Source organism: Macrotis lagotis, chromosome X, assembly GCF_037893015.1.
Source record: "Macrotis lagotis isolate mMagLag1 chromosome X, bilby.v1.9.chrom.fasta, whole genome shotgun sequence".
NCBI lineage: Eukaryota > Metazoa > Chordata > Mammalia > Peramelemorphia > Peramelidae > Macrotis > Macrotis lagotis.
The window spans coordinates 451,307,737-451,334,085 of NC_133666.1; the positions used below are offsets into that span (position 1 = coordinate 451,307,737).

At 37.2% G+C, this 26,349-nt stretch overlaps 1 long non-coding RNA gene across 1 annotated transcript in view; it reads right to left on the bottom strand.

Annotated features, from left to right (window-relative positions):
* The window catches only part of LOC141500313 (uncharacterized), a 124,195-nt gene extending 98,478 nt beyond the window's left edge, over nt 1-25,717 (bottom strand). The window contains exon 1 of the long non-coding RNA XR_012471907.1: nt 25,645-25,717. This is a non-coding gene — a long non-coding RNA (uncharacterized LOC141500313). The remainder of the gene's footprint in view (nt 1-25,644) is intronic.
* Nucleotides 25,718-26,349: the final 632 nt, after the last annotated feature.

A 26,349-nucleotide genomic window follows, 5' to 3' on the forward strand; every position in this document is an offset into this window, starting at 1 on the left:
GAAAAATGTGTTTTTAAGACTGGATTAAAATTGGAGGAATTGGAAATTTTTATGGTTTTTCAGGAATTTTGTGAATTATAAACTTTCTGACTCTTCTTATACCTAGTCAAAAAAGGAAGTTGTTTTATCCCACAAATTAAAATTGTAGTAGAAAGCCTACAGAAATTTGGTAAATTAAACTTATAGATTAAGTATATGTTTTCTATGCTATTTTTTTCTAGAAAAGGAGTAAAAAGAAATTCTAAACCTTGAGTTAATGTATTACTACTACTTCTGTCTGTGTGTGTATATATATATAATATCTATCCATGTACTTCTGTTATGCATATGTATTTTTAGTTTTCTAATTAAAATTATTTATAGATGCAATTAAGTAAAAGGAAATTTTATAGATTGTAAATTCTAACAGAATGGCAATTGGATTTGATGTGATTCTAATTAAAGCAATTCTATCATTCCAGTGATAAAATTATCACAGCAGAATGGAGAAGATAGTTCTATGCAGAAACGGCGAGTAATTTAATAATATTTTTGTGGTGAATTTTTTTAATGCATTCACTATTGACTGTCGAGTTGGAAAACACATTAGGCTATCATGAATTCAGAATGCAAAAGAATTTATTTACAGAATGTATTTGTGATCCCCTGGTCACCCCTGGACCTGGGAGGTAGCACAGGAATGGCATCCTACTTTCTGGATTCACCTATCAGCATATTGCGGTTGAACCATTAGAGTGTGAACACTAGAAACTAGAGGGGGAACTAATTTGGGAGATAAGATTTCAAGTAATTTCAGTGCCAGATTTTTCAGGTGTCAAATGGAGAGTGTGATGGAACACTTTAGACATAGACTGACAGTCTAGTCCTGAAAGAACTTTCTAGGGACATGAGTAATAAGGAATAGTTGTCAGATGGTTGATACTTATGTAGAAAGCTGAAGGAATGGACACAATGGACCATGATCATAAATGAATTCTCTCCAAAAGTTATTAAACACAGTGGATGGAGAAGGGTTTTTGTAGTACTAAAATAGGGTGATGGTCAGAAGCACTGAGGGAGGCAAATGGAAGAGTAGGATTAAGAGGAATGGAATGTCAAAACATGAAGAGTATGGAATGAGACAGAACAGGAAGGGAGTCTTCAGTCTGAAGCAAATTGAACAAAGACAAGAACTATATAAGTGATATACACTGACTGTTCATCTTCCTTGCTTGTACCTTGTTCATAAACATAACCTATAAACTATAATTCTAGGTTTATGTAGTCTGGTTTTATACAGACATAAATTCAATCTTGGTAGTAATCCCAGAATCATGTCTTTCTATAGCTCATCTTCCCTACTTATAGATTGCCTATAGAACTTCAGATTCATCACAGATGTGGATAAAAAAACCCCAATATACATAAAACACTGAAAATAATTATATTAGACATAGGATAGCCTTTATTTCATCACATTGAAAATGAAAAAACTACATAAAGAATTCACAGCAGCCCACTGAAAAATCCATATAATTCTTCTCCCTCTCTGGTTAATCCCACCTTTCTCTCAGGAACCTGTTAATTGCTCCATCCACTCTGTGATTTGGTGATCCTCTCAGAAATTAAATAAACATGAGATTACTAGAAAAGGCAAACTCTAGTTAGGCAAATTCCAAAAAAGAACCATATATATGTCAAGGACTTCTATAGGTCTCCAACATTATGGTACAATGCTAAAGGCTTGGAGTCATCTCTCCATCTCAAGGAAACAAACTCATGGTTGCCAGGGAGACAACATTTTTCCCATCTAACCTGCACCAAATAAATAAAACAATAGCAGAAGACAAAGTCCATATCATTGCTCCTTTCTATCATGGGTCACTCCTTTGCTCTTCCTTCATCTCAGGAACTATATGCATGATGTGCCTCAATTTGAGAAGCTGGAGGTATGAATGTAAATTAATACTAAGGATGAGGAAACTTGCTCAATCTTCTCAAGGATTTCTTATTGAGAATACTCACATACTTCATAGAGATACAAACAAAGCCTCATTTCTCTGTAACCTCTTCAGTTTATTCAGGCATCTCAGATCAATCTTCTTTATTAAAAAGTTTAGTCTTAATAATCATATAGTAAGTAGTGACATTTTATCAGTTAGAAACTTCTTTGTTAAAAAGGAATTGGAAGGGCAGCTAGGTGGCACAGTGGATAGAGCACTGGTCCTGGAGTCAGGAGTACCTGAGTTCAAATCCTACCTCAGACACTTAATAATTACCTAGTTGTGTGGTCTTGGGCAAGCCACTTAACCCCATTTGCCTTGCAAAAACCTAAAAAAAAAAAAAAGGGACTTGACCCAATTGGATCTGGTTCAGGCTAAATGAATTGAGAGATTTAAGCCAATGAAAAAAATGCTTTGACTGATATGGCCCCAGCTCCTTAGGACATACATATGCAAAGATTAATAAAACGAGATGAAAGATCCTCCCATACCATTCCAGCTTTTTGGTTGTGTGGCACAGTTAGAATTAAAGTTCCTGGACACCAGTCAATATTCTTTATTCCTTATTTAGTAATTCAGAAAAATACCCTCATTTCACTATCTTCTTCCATGGATGACAGGAGAGTCTTCTATTAATATTTCATTGGTTTTTTGCTTAAAACCTCTACTTAAGTTTGAGAGCTGAAGAGTTTTAGGTCTTCAACTGGAGCATGAATACCATTTGTACATTCAAAGCCACCCCACTATGTGCTGCCTTGAGAACCAAGAGCACTGAAGATCATACAATGAGACTGTTCTCCTCTGATGTGTATCCTTCTCTTCCATTTGTGAGCAGCAAATTTCCTTACTTGCTATCCCTGTGTCACATTGTCACCCTTCATCAGAACCACATCCTCAAAGTCTGTACTTCAGGAAATGGAGGAACAATGAAAGAAGCATCAGTATAACTTGGAGGGGTTGTATTACAATGCTATATAAGTTGGGGAATGGTTTGGCTCACTTCTTCAATAGATCTCACCAAAATAGCCATATCAAATGTTTACATGAATTAAACTTTTCTTTGTTATCTCCAGGAGCTCCCAGAACTTAGAGATGATGAGAGCTAAAAAATTCTACTAGCTAGATTTGATTGACTAACTTGGCCTTTTGGTAAAATATCTCTTCCCCTTGTATCCTATGCAAGCACTGAGACCTGAAGCCCAGACCTATCTTTCCTTTTTTTTTTAGGTTATTCTTTTTTTTAATTTATTTTTTATTCTCATTTTGTACAAATGTTTTTTTTACATTAATAAAATATACTTGTTTACAAGTAAACAAAATACCCCTCCCCCCATGAATATAGATAGACTTGCTTGGGCGAAAAAGTAAAGGGGAGAGAAAAAAATTAAAATTAAAAAAAATAATAGTAATAATTGTAGGTATGGCCAGGTGGCACAATGGATGAAGCACCAGCCCTGGAGCCACGAGTACCCGAGTCCATATCCAGCCTCGTAAGCCCAATAATCACCCAGCCATGTGACATGCAAGCCACCCAATCCCCACTGCCCTGCAAAAACCAAAAAGAAGGAAAAAAAAGACCCAAAATAAAATAAAATAGTAATAATAGTAGGGGTGGCTGGGTGGCAGACAGAGCATTGGCCCTTGAGCCAGAAGCACCTGGGTCCGAATCCAGCCCCAGACACCCAAAGATCACCCTGCTATGTGGCCCCAGGCAGGCCACCCAGCCCCACTTGCCCTGCACCCTCCCCCAAATAATAATAACAAAAAAATGTGCTTCAGTCTTTGTTCCAACACCACCAACTCTGTCATGGATGGATCACATTCTTTATGATAAGTCCATCACAAAAGTTACTTCCATATTTTTCCAACGTTGCCATTGCTGATCGCAACTCCCTCCTTTCTTATTTCTCCACTACCATGTACTATGTTTTCTCTCTCCTTTCACTCTGACTCTGCTGTAGGGTCACTGAGTGATGCAGCAGACAGATCCCTGGTCCTGGGGCCAAGAAGCCCTGAGCCCCCATACCACCCCTTAGGCCCAGAATCCACCTGGCCCTATGGTCCTGGGCAGGCCATCCAATCCCAGCCCCTTGCAAGAAGTAAAAAAGAAAATGTGTTATATCTGACCACTGTCCCCCCATGGTCCATCCTCTCCTCCTTTATTCATATCCCCACCCCTTCCCCCTGCTCCCCCCTCCTTCTTACTCCAGTTGTCTATACCCCATTTAGTATATTTGCTGTTTCCTCTCCTAGCCATCTCTGATGAGAGCAAAGGTTCCCTCATTCCCCCTTGCCTCCCCCCTTCCATATCATTGTAATAGCTCATTGTAATAAAAAAAAAATCTTATTATGTGAAATATCTTGGACTATTCCCCCCCTCCTTTTTCTTTCTCCCATTCCATTTCCCTTTTTTTCCTATTGACTCCATTTTTACACCATATTTTATCCTCAAATTCAGCTTTCTCCTGTGCTTCAACTATAAAAGCTCCCTCTACCTGCTCTATTAACTGAGATGGTTCATATGAATATTATCACTATCATTTTTCTATACATGCAGTTCATCCTCATTAAGTCCCTCATATTTCCCCCCTCTCCTCCAATCTCCATGCTTCACCTGAGTCCTGTATCTGAAGATCAAACCTTCTGTTCAGCTCTGACCATTCCAAAAGGAACCTTTGAAATTCCCCTGGTTCATTGAAAGTCCATCTTTTTCCCTGGAAGAGGACATTCAGCCTTGCTGGGTAGTTCATTCTTGGCTGCATTCTAAGCTCTATTGCCTTCTGGTATATTGTATTCCAAGCCCTACGAGCTTCCAATGTTTGCTGCTAAGTCCTGTGTGATCCTGACTGCAGCTCCACGATATTTGAACTGTGTCCTTCTGGCTGATTGTAATATTTTCTCTTTGACTTGGGAGTTCTGGAACTTGGCTATAATATTCCTGGGGGTTGGGTTTTGGGATCTCTTTCTTGTGGGAATCGGTGGATTCTCTCCTTTTCTATTTTGCCCTCTGCTTCTAGAATATCAGGGCAATTTTCCTGTAGTAATTCTTTGAAAATGATGTCAAGGCTCTTTTCCTGATCATGACTTTCAGGTATTCCAATAATTTTCAAATTATCTTTCCTAAGTCTGTTTTCCATATCAGTTGTTTTTTCAATGAGATATTTCACATTTTCTTCTAATTTTTCATTTTTTTGGTTTTGAAGTATTGATTCCTGATTTCTGGTAAATTCATCAATCTCCCTGAATTCTATTCTTTGTCTGAAGGATTTGTTCTCCTCAGAGAGTTTTCTTATCTCTTTTTCCATCTGGCCAATTTTGCTTTTTAAAGCATTCTTCTCCTCAATAACTTTTTGAACTGTTTTATCCATTTGACCTAAGATGGTTTTTAGCATGCTATTTTCTTCAGCATTTTTTTGGATTTCCTTGACTAAGCTGCTGACTTCATTTTCATGTTTTTTCCTGCATCTCTCTCCTTTCTTTTCCCAGTTTTTCTTCCAACTCCCTCATTTGATTTTCAAAGTCTTTTTTGAGTTATATCATAGCCTAAGCCCAATTTCTGTTTTTCTTGGAGTCTTTAGATGCAGGAGCTTGTGCTTTCTCATCTTCAGACTGAGTATTTTGATCCTTCTTGGGCTCATTTGCAAAATATTTCTCAATGGTCTTCCTCTTGTTTCTTTGCTTGTTCATTTTCCCAGCCTAAGCCTGTTTTGGGGGGTGTTTCCTGAGCTTTTGGGACACTTCCACAAGGGTCTCAGTGTGTGAGGTTCTGTCCTCCCTCCTGGTCTGTGAATGAACATAAGCGCCGCCCTCTGCCACAGGGCCGAGGTGGGAGGGCCCTGTTGTTCTATGGGGGAGCCTAGACTGGGATCAAGATCTGAATGTGGTCAGAGCCCCAGAGTCCTGTTCCAGGGGCAGAGGACAGAGCTCGGTAGTCTCTCTCTCTTCACTCCCCTCCCTCAGCTCAATGGGCTCATGCCCTGGGGGATCCTGCTTACTGGCTCCACCAGCTTCTGTTTCCAGGTCTAGGCTGCTGCAAGACCAAGCTGCTTGCTGTGTACCCTGATGGCTGGGCTCCACATGCTTGCTCTGGCAGAGGTCCCCCACTGTTCCCCCACTTTGTGCCCGGTGCTCCTCGGGGTGCAGCTCAGGAGACTCCCCCTCGGCTGTGAGCTATGGCTCCCAGCACCCTGGGGCTGCCTCCAGGAGGCTGAAGTCCAGACCTATCTTTCCTAATCCAGATTGTTTTAACCTTGGGTTCTCACATAGTTTCCCAACCCAGAACAAACATTTTTTTTTTATTCTGAAATTGTTTTTATAAATCCACTCTAAATCCCTACTAATTGGCTAACCTGGACTCACAGGAAAATACCCTAGAATCATCTATTACTGTATACTTCTTTTTTCACCTTGGGGCAATTAGAATGATTAGCCCTTTCTTTGGCACTGTAATCTCCATTAGTCATTCATCTAATACTCAAAGACAAAAGACTATATTTGGGAGATTGTTCTACCTCAATTTAAAGGTTAAGAAATCATCATCCCATAAACATATTAATTCATAAGAATAATTAGAATCTTCTTCATACAAGAATGATGAGTCATTGGCCCATATATAGATGCCCCATCACCACTATCTCTGGAAGTGAAAAACACACAGACAAGAATTTATGAACCTCTTTCAATTGCAATATATTCTCTTCCCTCTTCTCCCATAATTGGACAGGCATTTCACACACATCCACCATTCCATAGAATCAAAGGACAGGAATAAAAGAATAAGTATAGATGACATTCAAAACCTTGTATCATCCCACTCATGTAAGAGCTTCAATCTTGTCTTACAGGGGAGAATGGCACCCACTAAATCAGTAGACCTAAGTGTGAACCAACATTTCCATCTCTCCCTATGCTATTAGACTATAGTATGAGGAACTAAAAAACAGTACTTGTGCAATCTGCAAATTAAAATGATTTTTCAGCAGTCGTAAACTTCAAGCTGAACAGGCGATTCAAAAATCTCTGGTAAAAGAGGCCATAACTGTTTTATCTCTTTCCATAAAACCCTAATGCATTGGAGGAAAAATAAAGAAACCACAGGTATAAACACTGCTATTGTAAGTTCCTCACATAACCCCTGTGATGTAGCTACAACAAAATCAACCCAATGAATGAGGATAAAGATAAAATCCCAAACAGAATTCAAGATGATCTTTTGTTTTTTAAAAAATGGGTTTTTTTAATGGGATTTATTAGCAAGAACATCCCTGGGAATTGCAGTGACATACATATTAAAGTTTTTCAAAGGCAAATTACACTATGTTGGGCCTTATTCTACCTCAATTTAAAGGTAGAAAGCAAAAAACCAAAGGTCATCAGCCCATGAGTATATTAATTTATATCTAGAATAGAGTTTTCTCCACACATGAAGAAGTCCAAGGGGGGAAAATATAGCTCCCCCAAGAAATTTTAGGCAATAATCTTACATAATTTACAGCACAAAAGGACATTTCCTTGTGCAGAAATTGTGGTTCATCAGCATTGTAAAAATGAAGTCACTCAACGTATTGGATCCTAAAATCATATCAGCACCTGCAGCCAGTGGACAGCTTTTCATTCTGTCTTTCTTGCTGAAGTCACACTCACCATAGGCAATAGTTATAGGCACTATATGGGATAGAAAAATGCAGTAGCTTTCAAGAGAGATGGAGAAAGCAGGAAAGAGAAACCCAATTCCATCAAATGGTAAGAAGGATTCCATCATTCACTTAGCAAGCTATAAACAGAAGCCAAGTTCTAGCCCCTAGTGCAAGGCCATTGGAAGGTACTGAACAATTGCATTAGCTTGTCCTTTTTAAAAGGAGAAAGCAGTCTGCTTTCCTATTTCATGATAATTAGGTGAAGGAATGTGGGTGGGAGCACAATTCATTTTAGAGTCTGATGAATTATTTACCAATTAAGCATAAGCATGGAGGATGACTGGGCGGGTTACATTACTTTGATATGAATGTTCCTTTTATTATATTATTTATACACATGGAATTGTTGCTTTTATTAACTAAGAGGTTAATCACTTGAATGGGGTGCTTTACATCCTTTACAATCACAAACTCGAGCAAATTGGCTAATTTTATGTGAGGAAAATAACCTGGCAATTTTTCTTGTACTTATCTGGGTGGTACAGTTTGAAAACAGTTTACAAGGTGGAAAATTAATAAATTGACTGGTTTGTTGGGATGGCAAATCTATTCAGTTCTTACAATAAACAAGGGTAGGGTTCAAAGAAAGCCCCAGAGACCCACTGATACTGGAATTCCAAGTGGGTCCAGATGTTGCTAATTTCTTGCCTGTCAGGTGACAACGGAGGTTGCTAAGGAGCAACACAGAGCCCACACCAGGAGCTGCCTCCCTAAGAAAATGCAGCCAGAGGATGTCATAGATTTGAGAGTATTTGACGCTGCTGGAGACCAAGTTTGATTCCATCTTTTCTCCAGTGTTGGCATCCTCCACTAAAAAGTCCTACAATTGTATGTTAGTTGTTAAGGTTATACTGATGGAACTCAGACTTTGATAGAAATTCTTAAACTGGAAAAACTTTGCATCCAGACCTAATATCAGATGATGTATCTGTTTTCCAAGAATACAAGAGGCTCAACACCAAAAATTTCACTTTATATTTTAAATTTCTTGTTTGTGGCAATAGATCCGATATTTTATATCCATCCTCTTTTCTCCATCTATACTGCAACCAGTCTAGTTCAATCCCTCATAACCTTTCACCTAGAGTATTTCTGTAGTCCCATTATCAGACTCCCTGCATCCTCTCTCTCCGTTCTCTTAAACATCCACCTCCTAAATTGTTATTCTTAAGATACAAGTCTGACCATGTCACTACATGCTTCAAGAAGATTTAGAGGCTCCCTATTATTTCTTGAATTATGCAAACTCCTCTATATATCATTTAAAGCATTTTAAAAACTGGTTACAGTTTATCTTTCCTTGCCAATTAGACATTATTCCAACTCATGTATATGTCATTTAAAGCTTTTCAAAAATTGGTTTATAACTTACCTTCCCATGCCAATTAGACATTATTCCAACTCATGTACTTAACATTTTAATCCAAGGGTTCTTACCCTGAGGTCCAGAAATTTCCTAGGGATCCTTGGATAGATTTCAGTGAAGTGATGAACTTGAATGGCTTAAAAAATTATATCTATATCTATATCTATATCTATATCTATATCTATATCTATATCTATCTATATATATATACATAATTTTCACTCTAACTGAAATTGAGAATTTCCTTTAGTTATGAACATGGCTTTCCCCTGCCAAAAAAACAAAAATCCTTATTCTGAGAAAGGGTCATAGGTGTCACCAGATTAACTCAGGATATGAAAAAAGGTTACAAACTCCACCCAGTTATAACCAAATTGGTCTTATTTGTTGCTCACCATAAACAGCATTTCATCCATCTCTGTACTTTGACATAAGCTGCTTGTTCCTCATACCTAAAATGATCTTCCATACCTCCATCTCTTGGAAACTCTAGCTACCTTCGTGATTTAGATAAAGGTTTCCTCTTTCAAGAGACCTTTTATGATTAGTCCAGTTACCTTCTGCCTCAAAATTACTCAATGTACTTTTAATTGTATGTTGTTGTTTGCTTACCTTGTATGAGTTATATCGACATCATGATATCATTTTGGTTGTCAATTTAATTCTCTTCAAGAATAAAAGGGCAATAAGCAAAATATTGTTATCTCCCAGTAGAAGGACCCAGTATCAGGTCCTTGGGGGCAAAGACTGCTGTCTTCAGATCATCAATGCCTATCATAGTGTCTGGTACATAATCAATGTTTCTTAAATGCTTGTTAATTGACAAATTGATTGGAAACATTGCAATCCCTAAAATGGAGATGCATGCTTACGAAGGAGCAAAATATCAAACTCTTGTTAATGTGCCACAAAAAAAAGGTTAAAAAAGAAAAAAACATTAAGGAATAGGAAACATCAGGGTGAGTTTAAGGAAAAGATTGGAATGTCATAAGGGCAGCATAGCAAAAGGGACAATTAGGAATTTCGTAACTAAGTTACTGGGGCTCTAGTTTGACAATCCCATCCAGGAGGCAGTTGCCACTATTGGTTAAGTGTGTACTAACAAAAGGTGCAACGTTTACATATAATGAAGCAGAAAGCTGTCTATGAACAACAACAGCAACAAAAATAAGCAGCTATATAACTGATTACAGTAGACAAACCCAGGCTGATTAACTCCATGGAGCATGAGTCAAGTCACTCAGGATTGGAGGAATTTGGCAATTCCAGTTCACTGATAAATAGAAGGAAAAATTCAGTTGGTCAACAAATATTTATTAAACTAGTCTTTTGAATCCCTGCATGCTAGTGATTTATGTGCTCACAGAAATAGTCACTCTTTTAGGCCATAAACTCTCAGATTGCCTGGATATTCTAGATTACAGGTGTCAAAATTAGTAGTTGTCCTTCATAATCGAAGAGGATCTTAACATTTTTTATGACTTGCTCATTATGTTTATTACAATGAGGGGAAGCTTGTACAAAAACACCCTTCTCACTGTCTTTTCCAGAACTGTCTCTCCCCATGACCTCATATGATAGGAAGCAAGACTTCTAGTGATGGTCTGGATGCTGTGGTAGTCTTTAAATATGATTTCCCTCCCATATCAGTGAGGCACCATGGCTCTCCAGTAATGTAGGCTGTGACAATATAATATGTTCATATCTGACTCTTGATGGGCTAATTGTCTGCTAAGTCCTTCCTCTCAAGCCTACAACCCTACTTCCCTCAGAACTCAAAAACTTTGGTTTTCCAGAAGCTGCCCAATGGGTAATGGGAATGATGACTCGATTATTTTGGAACTATGACTTTGACTTTCAGTCTTGTTTAATGGAAACAAAAGTTTCTGTAGTTAAAACTCTCATAGTTGAATCTTGGGATCAAACTAACAGTCATTCAAAAGGGGAGTCACCACCATACCAGTCCCTGCCTCTAGGCCTCATTGCTGGGCCTGAAACATTTACTTTGAAAAAATTAAACTGTTCAAAGAAGGCCCAAGTTGCCTGGATAACCTAGCTAGGAATAATGGAATAGGATCCTGGTTCTGTTTTATTGATTTTCAGAACTGGAGTCATGACTAAGAGGGTTGGAGGGAAAATGAATATTTGTATTGTGCCACTAGAGGTGAAATACTTGGTCTAGTTCAAGATGAACCAGAAACAAAGTATTTACCAAGAATGTTCAAATACGGCCTCAGACACTTAATAATTAACCTAGCTTTGTGATCTTGGGCAAGTCACTTAACTCCATTGCCTTGCAAAAAAAAAAAAATGTTTTCATTAATCACAAAGAAGGGGTGTCAAAAAGGTAGCCAACAGGATTTGAGAGGCCAGCAACTACAGGGCTGGTGCTCTATCCATTGTGCCACCTAGTTTCTCCTTTCCAAAGGTCTGATTTTAAAAAGTTCAATCTCAAGAAAGATATTCTAATAAGAAGAATGAACTAACTTTCTTGTTGAAACCCCTAACCAGGTAAGATACCTACTGCATTCTACTTGGTTTGGGGTGGGGAAAATTCTTTGAATAGATTGTCTAAAGGCAGGGTTTAACTTAAGAAGTAAATGATCAAAATTCAGTAATCAAAGTTCAGGTTCAGTCTCTCCTTGTAATTCATTCTTTCATTAATTATTAACCCATCAGAGTTTATTGTCACTCTGGGGAACATGCCTCTTCCAAAAGGACATATAAGCTATGAATCTGCTGCCATGATTATCTTAGGTCTAAGAGAGAAAAAAGCCAAATGACCATCCTTTAATAAAATGTTGTAATTATTAATAAAATAATCAAATCACCCTGAAATTATATATCTCAAATCTTTTAAATGGCACAATACAAAAACTTAAAGTAGATTTGGAATCAGGATATAGGTTCAAATTCTAACTCTGCTGCTCATTATCTTTGTGATCTTGAACTTTAGTCTCTTCATCTGTAAAATGAGGAGATTGGACTAGATGGTAATTAAGCATCTCTTTCAGCTGTAATCCACTCAGAGTTTATATAATTATAGATTATAGACAACATAGGAACACAACATCTTCCTCTTAATTATTGCTATTTTTAACCTCTTGAAAATACCAGAGGTTTGGACTTGAACCTGCAGAAAGGATAGGAGAAATAAGGCTAGGTTAGTAGAAAAGCAATGAAATAGGAAATATAAATTAACTAGAGAAGTTAGGGGTAAGAAGGAGATGCTGAGGCTAATAGGGGAAGACAAACTAAAATAAATAGGATTTCTTAGTCTTAAAAAATAAATGATTCTATTGTAAAGAAAAACAACTTTGGAAGACAAGAATTTTGATCCATTTATGATTGGGAGGGATGGACAGGGCAGGGAAGGACAAATCACTATATACAAACAAGCTATTTACAGTATAAATAGGAAATAATTGACAGAGGGAAAGCAAAAGAATTAAGAGGGAATGGGAAAAGCTTTCTATATTAGAAGATGGGATTTTAACTGAGACTTTACTGACTAGGAGTTTATTGAAAAGGAAGAATGGGTTGAACCTATACTTTCAGAAACTTACTTCAACTGCTGAATCAGATGACTGGGAAATCATTTCAACTGCTAAATGAAGGATGGATTGGATTGTGAGGAGACTTGATACAGTCAGACTCATCAGCAGACTATTGAAATAGCCTAGGCTTGAGGGGATAAAGGCCTTCATCAAGATCATGACAGTAAAAAGGAAGGAGAGATGTTTCAAAAATGAAGTTGATAGTCCTTGACAACAAATTGCATGGAGGAGAAGAGAGGGAGGGAAGTGTTAAAGAAAAGTGAGGAGTGAAATAAATGACACCAAGATTAAGATCCGGGGGACTGGGAGGATAGTGGAGCCCTCAACAGTAATAGAGAAAGATTTGGAGGGAAAAAATGAGTTCAGTTTTGGACAAGTTGAGCTTAAGATGGCTATAAGACATCCATTTTGAAATATCTAAAAAGCAGTTAGTGAATAGTAGGCTTCATGATTAATCCTTTGAGATTGTCTAGGATCCTTGTCTTGCTAAGAATAGCTAAATCATTTGCAATTATTCCTACAATAAATAATCCTATAACTGAATATGTACAACATTCTCCTGGTTCTGCTCACTTCACTTTGCATCGTTCATCTAAGTCTATCTTTCTCCAGAGAAAGAACTATTATTCTTTGAATATAAACTGAAGCATGCATTTTTTTACTTTCATTCTTTTTCTTTTATTCTAGTCTTCTTGTACAAATGGATTAATATGGAAATATTTTACATGATGCATATGTATAACCTCTATCTAATTGCCCACCATCTCAGAGAAAAAGGAAAGGAGAGAAGGAAGGAAGGATAGAATTTTGAATTCAAAACTAAAAAAAGTTTAAAAAATGAGGGGGAATAAAATATATATTAGGAAAAAAATAAAATCATTTCAACAATAAAAATGAGTTGGTGATATGAAACTGGAAACCACCAGAAAAGTTAGAGTTTGATAAGTTTTGACAATAAGCTTTAAAGAATATGAATAATAAATAAATTCATGGAACTTATGAATCAAGTGAAATAATATAGAGGGATAATAAAAAAAGGATTCAAAGGATTAAAGGTAATGGTGTTGATGAAGAGCCAGGTTTAGCAGAGAGAGCAAGAAGTGGAAATAAGTGATAAGGGAAGTTTAGAGTTCATGAACATGAAGATAGTACATCTATAAGTCAAAACTATGACCATTTTTTGTTTATGATTGAGGTAGAAGAGGTATAGGCATGGGAAGTAAGTAGGCTGAGGAACTAAAGGACTAGATATTTGAAGGAGTATGTTGAAGTCCTCTAATATGAGGGCAGGAGTTTGGAAGGAAAAAAGACTGGGAGCCAGGTAATGAACTCATTGAAGAAAGAAGGGTGATGTCCTGGAGGTCTATGGAAAACAGTTTCCAGGATTTTGATTGAATGATAGATATAGATTATATGGAATTCTAGGTGATGGTGGTAGAAAGACAATGGGAAACAAAGAGCTTTCCATCTCCTCCATTTTGACCAGAGAGTCAAGAGGAATGAAGTAAAGTTCAATCAGTGCTAGAAAGGGTAACAAGAAAAGCTGTGTCATCATAAGGAAAACAGATCACAGTAAAGGTAAGAAGATGAAAGAAATAGGAAAAGAAAAGGAAAGATTTAAGATAAAGGTAAGTTTGTTGCCTCTGGCAATTATGCATTTCAGAGAGGACAGTAGAAGAGGTTCATGGCATTTATTTGGTACTGAGAAAGGTGAGTTGGAAAATGACCTATAGGGGTTCAGAATCATTGGGCTATGAAAGATATAATCACGTGGGAGTTTATTAATAATTAAATAAAAATTTTAAAGTTTTTTAAAATTTAGTAGTATTATTAAAGATAGAATCCTTTTAGAGTTATGAGCATTTCAGATAAGAAAGCAAGAACTTGAAACAAAGGAAGGGAATAAGCATATACATACATACATATACATATAAATACATTTATATGTATATAATTCCTACTATGTGTCAGGCACATTCTCAGCATTTTGTTTTGTACAAATATCTCATTTTGATCCTCATAACCACCTCCATGATTCCAATTTTACAGTTGGGGAAACTGAGGCAGACCCTGTGCCTAGGGTCACACAGCTAGCAAGGGTCTGAAGTCAAATTTGAACTCTGATAGTTTTGTGCTACCTACCTCTCCTCTTCTCTCCAGAGGCTGAATATAAAGAAAAGACAGAATATAAAGAATCACGTGGAAAGGCCCTTAGGTTACAGTGGTAAAACAGATAATGTATCTTCTTTAATGTTATTTCCATTGATAAAACCACATCCATTTCTGATGATGAACCATTTGACAGTGCCAAGGAAGTTGATGGAAAGAACTTACTTTTATAGATCATCAGTCAGGCTACTGAAAAGATAAGAACTACCCACCTCAGGAAGCAGTTGCCAGGGTCCATCTCCACAAGGGTTGATTCCCTGGTTGATGGCAATAAGGGCTGACCTGGAAACAAGTCCAGTAGGAGGATGATGAGGATAGAAGGAAAGGATAATATCCCCATTATTGTGGGCTGTTATCAATCAGATCATTAGGGAAATGGTGGTAGCAGGGGTTTGACTTACTTGGTATACATTACTCCCTTCCTTTCCCTCAGGGTGTCTTGCTAGTTTGTCAAGTCTGACTTGTCTACCCTCTAAATGACTCCTGGTAAAAAGGTGGTAGTGTTGGGTCATTCTATGATATTGCAGGGGGCCAGACTAAAAGCTTGATTGGACAGTTTAGTTTACAATCCATTTTATGTTCTACTTTTTAGAGGGAGTATTCATTTTATGTGGTATTTGTTAAGTTCAGAATAAAAAGAATTTTAAAAAAGGAAAAAAAGTAGATATGAGTACAAAAGAATGAAGACAAAACTTGTCTTTCACCTCCAGAAACAGAGGTGTTGAACTTAAAATCCAGAAAAGATGTTTGCTAACATGAGAATTTGGTCATAATACGTTGATATATATTGAGGGAGTTGGCTCGCTGTTATTTAATGAGCTAAACTGAGGTTGGAATAGCGGGAAGGATAATTTAAAAAATTTTTTAAACATGCTTTTTAAAAGTTTTTTTAAAAATTTATAAATAGGGGCAGCTAGGTGGCATAGTGGATAAAGCACCGGCCTTGGAGTCAGGAGTACCTGAGTTCAAATCCGGTCTCAAACAATAATTACCTAGCTGTGTGGCCTTGGACAAGCCACTTTACCCCATTGCCTTGCAAAAAAAAAATTATAAGTAGAAAAAATTTTATTTAAAAAAGAAATAGTTGAAGGAGGACACTATTCAAATCCATAAATTTATGAAAAATATGAATAAAGTAAATACATATATACTCACCAAATACACAGACCTAAAAAGTATAATCTTTTGAAATTGGAAAAAGGAAAGAATAGTACAAATAAAAGGAAGTGCTATATTAAAACATGGGAAACAAACTCCTATACAGCCCCAAAGAGGTAGTATAAGCAGAAAAGAGAAATCAATATTGGAAGACCTATTAAGAAAAAAGGATTCTCAAATAAGGTTGATATCACCAACCTCCTCCAGAGCCACCATTGACAACATAATAGTGGCTAAGATAAATCTTAGATTTGACCTGGTATGGTAGTTCCTATAACCTCATGTAGACAAAGATGACTTGAATTACTGTCAAGGTCACTTTAACATTCCCAAAACCATAACCAATTCCTCACCCTTTCAATTCAGTATTAGCAGTATTTAATTCAATTCAACAAACATTTGTTAGGTATCTTTTTATATGTAATATTCCCACCTAGCTATACTCCTCTGGATTTTATCTTATCTCACAAGGAACCTCTAGATCCTGCAAGATCACATCAACCCTGGAACACATATCTTGAACTCCTTGCCACCTGGATCCTTTTCTCCCTCTGATTAGAGAGGTGAAGGATGGAGAATTCTGTTCAGATTCTCCATTTAAGGAGGGTACTTAAGTCATCTATCTTTTCATTTCCCACCAGGCTGTATTCCTCTGGATGCCATCATCCTTCTTCCCTCCCTACCCTTCCTTTTATTTGTTGTCTTCCCCAATTAAATTGTGAATTCCTTGATAGCAGGATTTGTCTTTTGCCTTTTTTAGTATCCCCACCCCACCCCTGTCCTTAGCAAAATGCCTGGCCCACAGTAGGTAGCTCAAGGCTACCTATGTGCATAGAATGAGGAAGACTTGAGTTCAAATATGGTCACAAACACTTACTACCTGTGTGATCTTTGACAAACCAGTTCATATCTGTTGACCTCAGTTTTCTCAACTGTAAAATAGTGCCTACCCCCCCTCCCCCAGGGTTATAGTGAATATCAATTGAGATAATATTTGTAAAAAGCTTAATTCAGAACCATATAAATGCTTATTCCCTTCTTCCCCCACTACCATCTTTCCCTAGGTGCTTACTTGACTAACTTCCTGAGTGAAGTATTATTTAAGGTACTGAGAATTAAAAGATGAAAAATGAAATTAAGTATTCCCTGTCCTCAAGGAGCTTGCAAAATAATAGGGGCACAAGGCTTGTTCACATTTAAGTGTACAATCTATTACAAGATTCTTAAAATCCATTTGGGTTCATACAAATTACTGTTCTGAACTCCCATTTTTCATTTTCTGAATCATATCACAGGCATTAATATTAATCACATGACATGAATTAAAGTAGTACAAAAGGGAAAAATTTACTTAATACTTCAGGAAATACATTAAACAGTTGATATTCTTACTGCTCATTCCTCCAAATAAAACATTTCCCTAAATCAGAATGGGAAATTAGAAGCCCAGTCTGGATTTGGCCCTAATACAATACCATCCAAGCTAGAGAAGAAGGATATGGCATATTAATAACTTTTGCCTTGGGTGAACAGAAAAGGATGCTACATCTCAATGTCTGGGAGATTGTCATCTCACTGGACTTGCTCATTATAAGTTTCTGTAGCCACTATAGAAGGGGCACAATCTTAAAAGCCTGGCAGATGGAGTCTATAGGCTGGCATTATAGATAAGAAAATGCCTCAATATCTACAATAACCTTGCTTCATCAGTGCCCAGAAGTTGATATCAGCAAAAAGGAAGTGTAAAGTCTTGATGTCCTCAAACATTAATGATATAGGAAACCCCATGATTCTGTAACTATTTCTTCTTCTTTTTTTCTTCTCCTCCTCTTCTTCTTTTCCTTCTTTTCTTCTTCTCTTCTTCTTTTCTTCTCTTCTTTTCTTCTTCTTCTCTTCTTCTCCTCCTCTTCTTTTCTTCTCCTTCTCCTCCTTCTCCTCCTTCTTCTCCTCCTTTTCACTTTCTTCTTCTCCTCCTCATCCTCTTCCTACTCCTCCTTCTTCTCCTTTTCCTCCTCCTCCCCCTCCTTCTTCTCCTCCTTCTCCTCTTCTTCACTTTCTTCTTCTCCTCCTCATCCTCTTCCTCTTCCTCCTTCTTCTTCTCCTCTTCCTCCTCCTCCCCCTCCCCCTCCTCCTTCCTTCTTTTCTTCTACCTTCTCCTCCAATGGAATTTACTATAGCATTGTGAAAAGCATGCTAGATGTGGAATCAGAAGTTCTGAATTCAAATCCTAAATTATTTTGGATAATACTTGCCTAGAAGATTTTAGTCAAGTCTTTAAGCCTCAGTTATTTGTCTCTATGATGAAGATAATAATACTATTAATAAAGTAGGCATAATAACAACACTTGTACTACCTACTTCATAGAATTGTGAGATAAGCAAAATATGAATCACAGCAGAAATAGCTATTCTCATATAAGGAGTCAATGGGATAGCTTAGGCACAGATTTAATCTTTAGACACAAGAACCTGTAAAATTTCTATCTAATAGTAATTCTCCATCATCTTCTCCTTAACCATTCACACACCCAAGTTAGCAAAGACGAAAGACCACAAGAAGTTTATATACCTTTTCTCAACTATAACATACACAGTAACTTCATCGCAGGTCAGCTTCTTGCTTTCTCATGATAATAGACAAGCACTGTTTGGTTTTGATTTAATAGCATCCCCTATATTCCTAGAACTGTGCTTGACAGTATGCAATATAAAAGAAGTATAAGAAATTGTTTATAACACTTATGAATTTGTATCCTGCTAGCAAAATTTTGGCACATATGGAGTTAAAAAATAATTAAATGCTACTGATTTGTACAAATAATAAATTGGCGTTCTAGAATGGTAAAGAGGAATCTTTTCAAAATATACTACCAGATTGGTTATATTTGTCATTGGAAGATTCTGGGTTTTAAAAAAGAATCTGAGGGAGGAAAAAATCTTAACTCTCCATCAGGACCAATCAATATGACCACTATAGAAACGTATGTGGCTGCTAAAGTAGTGCATTACTGGAGTGAGAGGCAAGAATAGGAATGCCTATCTTAAAATTCAACACAGAGCTTTGAATGGGATCTGTAAGTTGACCCCTCTTTATTCTGCAGTTATTGCCTTTTGTGGAAATTATATATATTCTTCCCTAGGCATGAGGCTTTGTTAGAGATCATTCCTATACCTACCTCACCAATGTCCAAAGAAGGAGAGGATTGCTGAGTCTTTGAATTTGTGAATCTTTCCAACCACCCAGTTTAAATTGATTTATGCCCCTAGGGATTAGCATCATCAGCATTCACAAGAGGCAGTAAATTACCCCGCACAGTCATAGTCAGGACAATTATATTTATTAATATTTATGTCTTTACTCAAAGTGGATTCCTATAAGTATATTAGACTTATGTCTTAGTTTCTAGAAGCCTTATTTCTATTGATAAATGAATGCTCACAACTCTTTGATGAAGAGTATTTTGATTCCATTTTAAAAAGTTAGATGTGTAGTTTCATTGCTAAAGGATATTTCTTATGAGGAAAAAAAAAACAAAACAATTTCAGAAAATTCTAGAAGAAAAGAAATGTTACCAATGACAATCACTGGCTTCTCTGCAACTAAGAGAGTTAAGAAACAGTCTAGAGGAACATTGAATCATTATGGAGCGGAGACAGATATCTGATCTCAGAGCTAGAAAAACCTAGATTCAAGTACTATTTCTGACACATACTGGCTAGAAATCATTTAACCTCTTCTGGCCCCCAAACCCTATTAGATACTCCATTCTAGATGAAGAAGAATGAAATTGAGAAAGGTTAAATAATTTTGTGCATAACCAGTAAGCAAACCAACAGTGAAGTTGAAAGGAGAATACCATCTGTCTCTTCATTTACAGTCTTACTATTCTCCATTAGATATTAGCTCTCCTAAACAGATTTTATCTAACTGGTTTCTCTCTCTCTCTCTCTCTCTCTCTCTCTCTCTCTCTCTCTCTCGTCTCTCTCTCCCTCTCTCTGTCTCTCTGTCTCTGTCTCTCCCTCTCTGTCTCTCCCTCTCTGTCTCTGTCTCTGTCTGTCTCTGTCTGTCTCTGTCTGTCTCTCTCTGTCTCTCTCTGTCTCTGTCTGTCTCTCTCTCTGTCTCTCCCTCTCTGTCTCTGTCTCTCCCTCTCCGTCTCCGTCTCCATCTCTCTGTCTCTCTGTCTCTGTCTCTCCCTCTCTGTCTCTCTCTCTCTCTCTCTCTCTCTCTCTCTCTCTCTTTGTCTCTCTCTGTCTCTCTCTCTCTCCTTTCCCCTCCCAAAGTAGAAGAATCCAAAGCAGTCTTAGGTGATTGAAATGTTTTAGAAAGTAGGTAAGGAACTGAGGAATGAGTCTCTTTGTGCAATAATGGGATAGATTGAGCTGTGTCCCAGTGTAACATTTCAAAGTGTCTGATGTCTAGTGATTACTAAAATTTGTGAGAGGGGTGCCAAGAATTAAGGCCTCCCAAAGCCCTAATCAGAGCCATCCCCGCTGAGAAATGTAGGATAAAATGGACGGAGTACTCTTTTGGCTTTATGCTTCTAATCACTGGGAAGCTCTGGAAATTGGAAACTCACCAGAAACAACATGCCATATCAAATACCAGAGCCTCAGAGATCCATCATCATCATCATCACTGTGGTCATTATCATTCACTTCTACTCAGTATACAGCCCGTAAATCAGTTTGTAGAGCTCTCTGGGATCTCTGAGTGAAAGTCACTGAATAAATGTCAGCTGGGATTGTTAGAGAGACCTCTCACTTTGGACAGCAAGGAAAGTGACTTCGTGTTCAAGGGAGCACTAAGTAATACCCCAGATCCTGAAGGCCCCCAAGTTCCTAATAACTGATAATGGATGAATAAATTTGAGACAGTAAAAGACGAGGTTGTTTATTTGGGGTTTTTTTAATCCCGAGAGTGTTAGGTTATAGCCTTAAGTATTTTGAAAGTCATTCCCTGCACCTGCCTTAACTTTGCGACAGTTTCCATTCTAATGTGTTTGCTCAAATACTATTCTTTGGATGAGTGGAGATTATGAGAGTATCAGATCCCAGACCAACTCATCTGTATTATCCAAATCTGATTTAGGACAGACACTTTGTAATCATCATTCCAATAAAATGGGGCTCCTCTTGGGCAAAGCAATGGAACTTCATTGGAAAATATTGACTGAATTTTATCAGTTTTGACTTTTAATTTGACCTTGACTAAAAATATTTTTACTCATATGTTCCCTTACATTGAAGATAAATTTTAATCAAATTATTTTACCTTTGTCATATAAACCAGAATTCTAATTAAGAAGAACTCAAGTGCCTGGAAATTGAGTGGATGTCCATCAATTGGGGAATGGCTAAATAAGTTGCAATATATAACTGGGATAGAATACAAAAGTGTCATAAGAAACAATGGGTGGTGGAGCTGCTAGGTGGAGCAGTGCATAAAGCACTGGCCCTGGAGTCAGGAGTAACTGAGTTCAAATCCTGTCTCAAACACTTAATAATGATTACCTAGCTGTGTGGCCTTGGGCAAGCCACTTAACCCCATTTGCCTTGCAAAAACCTAAAAAAACAAAAAAAAAAAGAAACAATGTGTGGGATGATTTTAGACAAACATGGAAAGACTGTATGTAATAATGAAAATTAAATTAAGCAGAAGAACCAAGAACCATTGCATATGATAACAGTAATATTATTCAAAGAATGACTGTTATTCAGAGTATCGTAAATATTCAAATCAACTGCAAAGTATCTATAAAGGAGATTCTATCTATCTCTTGAGAAAGAACTGATAAATGGAAGTATACATAGTATGCTTTTACATATATTTATACATATATATGTATAAAAATATAAATATACATATGCAAACACATAAATACACATACGTTATTTACAAATATATATGTATACACACACACACACACACACACACATATATAGTGGCCTTCTTTAGTGTAGGGTGGAGAGAAAAGTAGAAAGACAGTTTGAAACTAAAAATGTAACCAAAAAATTACTTTTTTTTGCAAGATAATGTGGTTAAGTGCCTTGCCCAAGGTCACACAGCTAGGTAATTATTAAGTGTCTGAGGTCAAATTTGAACTCAGGTCTTCCTGACTCCAGGACCAGTGCTCTATCAACTGTGCCACCTAGCTGCCTCTAAATTACATTACCAAAAAAAAAAAAAGAACCAAAAGAGTGCCAAGGGATTAGTTGAAGATTATGAGCACTGAACTGAAGACTTTTCCAACATATTTTTACACTAAAAGTTGAATGTCTCCTAGAGATGATATGAAAATTACCATTTCTCTGAGGATTGAGAGTCAGGCATAATTCCTCTTGCCTAAGATATTTCTTTCACTCAGGTTCTTGGTTTTCCACTGAATTAGTTGGTGACCACTAGCTCTTTATCTAGATGGTGAGAGATGCAGATGATGATTTCTCTCCTTTAGTTTCATTAATATGTCACTTCTATTTACTATTGCCTGGGTACTGAGTTCAAAAAGCAGGCTCATGACCCTACCCAATGACTCAGAAGATTTAGCCCTTTAGGATGCCCTGAGGCTTAAAGTTCAAAATAGAGCCACTAAACAGAGAGATTCCAATAACACCACAATGCAAATGAAAAATAAGAGCTGTTGCTTCATCAACACATAAGTGGGTGAGTATTCCATAAGGAGCCATTCTGATTACTTATTTGGTAGTGAGTTTTCCACAGTCTTTCCTTAAGAAAAATATTCTTTGCCTCCCAGGGAACAAAACCATTGGGAATTTCCTATTTATTGTGTTGTTGGTATGAAACAAACTCAAATACTCACAATGGAACTGTGATCTCATCAATGTTGCTATTCCCTCCACTAATACAGATTGCAACCCACTTCTGCCTTTCTGACCCATGTAACTATTATCCATGATTCCCATAGATTTGTTACCAAATTTAATCTAACAGCTAAGTAGCAGGAAGGCACAATGGATAGAGCACCAGTCCTAGAATCAGAAGGACTTGAATTCAAATCCAGCCTCAGACACTTGATTCTTACTAGCTGTGAAGTCACTTGGGCAAGGTCATTTAACCCTGATTGCCTCACACCAGAGTCATCTCTTTCATCCTGATCTGTATCATCAGTAAGGCAGGATGTCTTAGCACAGCATCCTCTTACTCAAATCCAAATCACATGTGTATTAAGGCCTTCTTCAAGAAAAAAGAACAAACATCAATCAATTATCAAGCCATCTAACATAGGGCCTGCCTCAATTTCTCTTGATATCACAAAGACACTGAAGGAGCATTTGGGCTGCCCTAAGGTAGTCCTCAACCTCATTTCTTTTTTGTTCAATAATACTCTTTCCTGGGCTTCTCCTTGTGATGTCTTGCTTGCAATGTCTCACATCCTCCTCTCCCACCACTTGGTTCTCTATTGCTCTTCAGGTAATCAAATTATTTTGAAACTTAGTGGAATGGGACAGAGTCAAGAGCCTAGAACAGGATCAAGGAGAAGCTCACAGTTCCTTTCTATGACTTAATTTCTGTTTCTGAAATCATCATAAGTTAGAGGGATTTTTTTTCCTTTGAAGTTAGAGGTTGGGCGACTAGGTGGCATAGTGGATAAAGCACCGGCCTTGGAGTCAGGAGTACCTGGGTTCAAATCCGGTCTCAGACACTTAATAATTACCTAGCTATGTGGCCTTGGGCAAGCCGCTTAACCCCATTTCCCTTGCAAAAACCTAAAAAAATAATAATTTAAAAAAATTGAAGTTAGAGGTTTTTCTGCCTTTGAGTTCATTCTGCCATTGTCCTGCATCATAAAGAAAACTATGAGCGGCATAGGACCAGTTGAGACAGAGACCTATGATAAAAGTTACAGTCTGGAGAACTGGATTAGAATGACCCAGTAAGCAACCATAGAGCCACTGGTCACACCTCACTTGATTCTATTTCTCTCTGATGATCATAAGATCCACTGACAAAGGGAGGAATTTTGGCATTAACCTAGGACTAAACCATTTCCAGAAAAACTATTTGTTATTCAGATTTAACAGAATATGTAGCATAATTTGCTTATTCCTTACCCAACCCAGGAAGGGAGCTTTCTAACTAGGTATCTTAATGCTTACTGCTCATTAAGCAGATACGTTTTCCAGAGTTGATAAATACCATCTGGTTGCCAGAGGAGAAATTCTTGGGAAAAGGGCCACTGAGCTTCAAGGTACCAAGGACTTTGATTACTGAACAATTAGTCAGGAGTTCATTATAGCATAGAGCCTATAGTTCAAGAAAATAATTCTAGAATGACAATGAGACCTTCAGGTTGGTGACAATGATACCTATGCTGGCTGTCTCTACAAACACCTAAGAAGGAAGAATTCATATACTCCAGAGGAATTTTAGAGATCTTATAATCTTATCCCATCTTTTTACATTAACTGAGATCCAGAGGTTAAACCTTGAGTTAATCCACCCAATATCACACAGGGATATTATTTGAACTCAATTCCTCTGACTCCCCATTCTCTTCCTATTCTCTCTATTATACAATGATGTCTCCTATACCCAGTGAAAATGAACTGCTTCTTCCTACAACAGAGACATAACCAGAAACATACAGGAACTGAAGTGAGTCTGCATTATTTTTACCATTCTGATCTCTGGGAAGCAGGCTTATAAATCATATTCTTATTATCACACCTCCATATGTAAAATGCCTAAGCATGACAGCTATTTCCCTCTGTAGTCAGAGACCTCAGGTCTCTGACAGATTATTTACTGTGCAGAGATCAAGAATAGCAAAGGTGTCTTCCAATCTTGGCTTCTGAATTGGGATACATGGGAAGTCAAGAGCATTAGGTATGATCATAACGTGCTGGGCTTCTAAATTTGTATATAATCTTACTTATACAATGCCACTTATCTATAATTTTATCCCAATAAGAAACCAGACAACGTAACTCAATCAGAATTTTCTAGGATCTATATCTAATAAGTGGATAAGTGTAATGGGTAAAGTATAGGCATCATGGAAAGAGGCTCAAATTCTGGATTGAGAGTCAGGAAGATCTAGATTCAAATTCTGCCTCTGACACTTGCTTTAGAACTATGGGCAAGTCTCAACCTCTGAGCTTCATAAAACTTTCTATTTTTTATTATTTTAAATTTTTTCCAACTACATAACAATCCTTTTTTGCAAAGGTTTTGAGTTTTATATTTTTCTCCTTCTCTCCCTTCCCTATCCTGACAGAAAGCAATCTGATATAGGCTCTACATTTATAAACATACTGTACAATAGATCCATATTGATCATGTTAAAAGAGAAAAATCAAATCCAAAAAGAAGAAAGAAAACAATAGAGGGGAAAGAATGACATATTACAAGAGACAACTTTTAAAAATTGAAAATAATATTTTGATCTCCATTTAAACTCCACAATTCCTTCTCTGAATATGTACAGTATTTTCCATCATAAGTCTTTTAAACATAAAACTTTCTAAGATAGAGTCTTAACATTCTTTTGTGTCATGAGTATCTCTTTGGCAAGTACATACCACTTCTTAGAATAATGTTTTTAAATGCATAAAATGAAATATATAGGATTATGAAGGAAACCCCCACATCTTCCCCCCACTCAAGTTCACAGACTTCCAGGTTAAGAATCCCTGCTCTGCTGATAAATTATTACCAAGTTGTTAACTGCATTGGTGGTGGAAGTTTCCATACTCACAGGTCTTTGTTGATTGGTTTTCATGTTTTCACTGAACTCAAATCTCAGAAACAAATTCTTTCACCAAGGCCATTTTGAAACTTTCACTGTCAAAGAGAAAATGAATCTATTTGTAAAGGAAAGAGAAAGACTGAGGTTTTGTAATGAGAAATTTCCCTATAGCAGTCATTAATTACTCTAAGGCCCAGACACACAAGAAGATTAACATATATCTTAAACAGCTTTGACTTTTGGCCTACTTGATTGGTGCACCAAGTACTTTTTTGCCATTAGTCCACTTAGCTTTTATTGGTGAATTGACTCCATCTGGAACAGATAAAAGAAATCTCCTTTAGACTATAGGAAACCTAGAACTCTTACATAGACTGGGGAGGTCAAATGCTGAGGGTGACTGTCCTTGGTCTGGGAAAGGCTCTGATTGGTTATGACAGGGAAAGTCCTATTACCCTTTCCTCCCTTTCAGCTAAGGGCAGCTAGATAGTGAAGTGGTTGGAACACTGGGACAGCTTCAGATATTCATTAACTGCCTATCTCCCAGGGTTTTTATGAGTATCAAATGACATTATTTGTAAAACTCTTATCACAATATCAGCACAGAGTAAATATTACATACATATTAGCAGTTATCATATTTCAGGGACCACTGTCACCCACTTCTTGAAAACAAAAGAACAATAATGAAAAACAAATTTCTAGGAGCTGTGG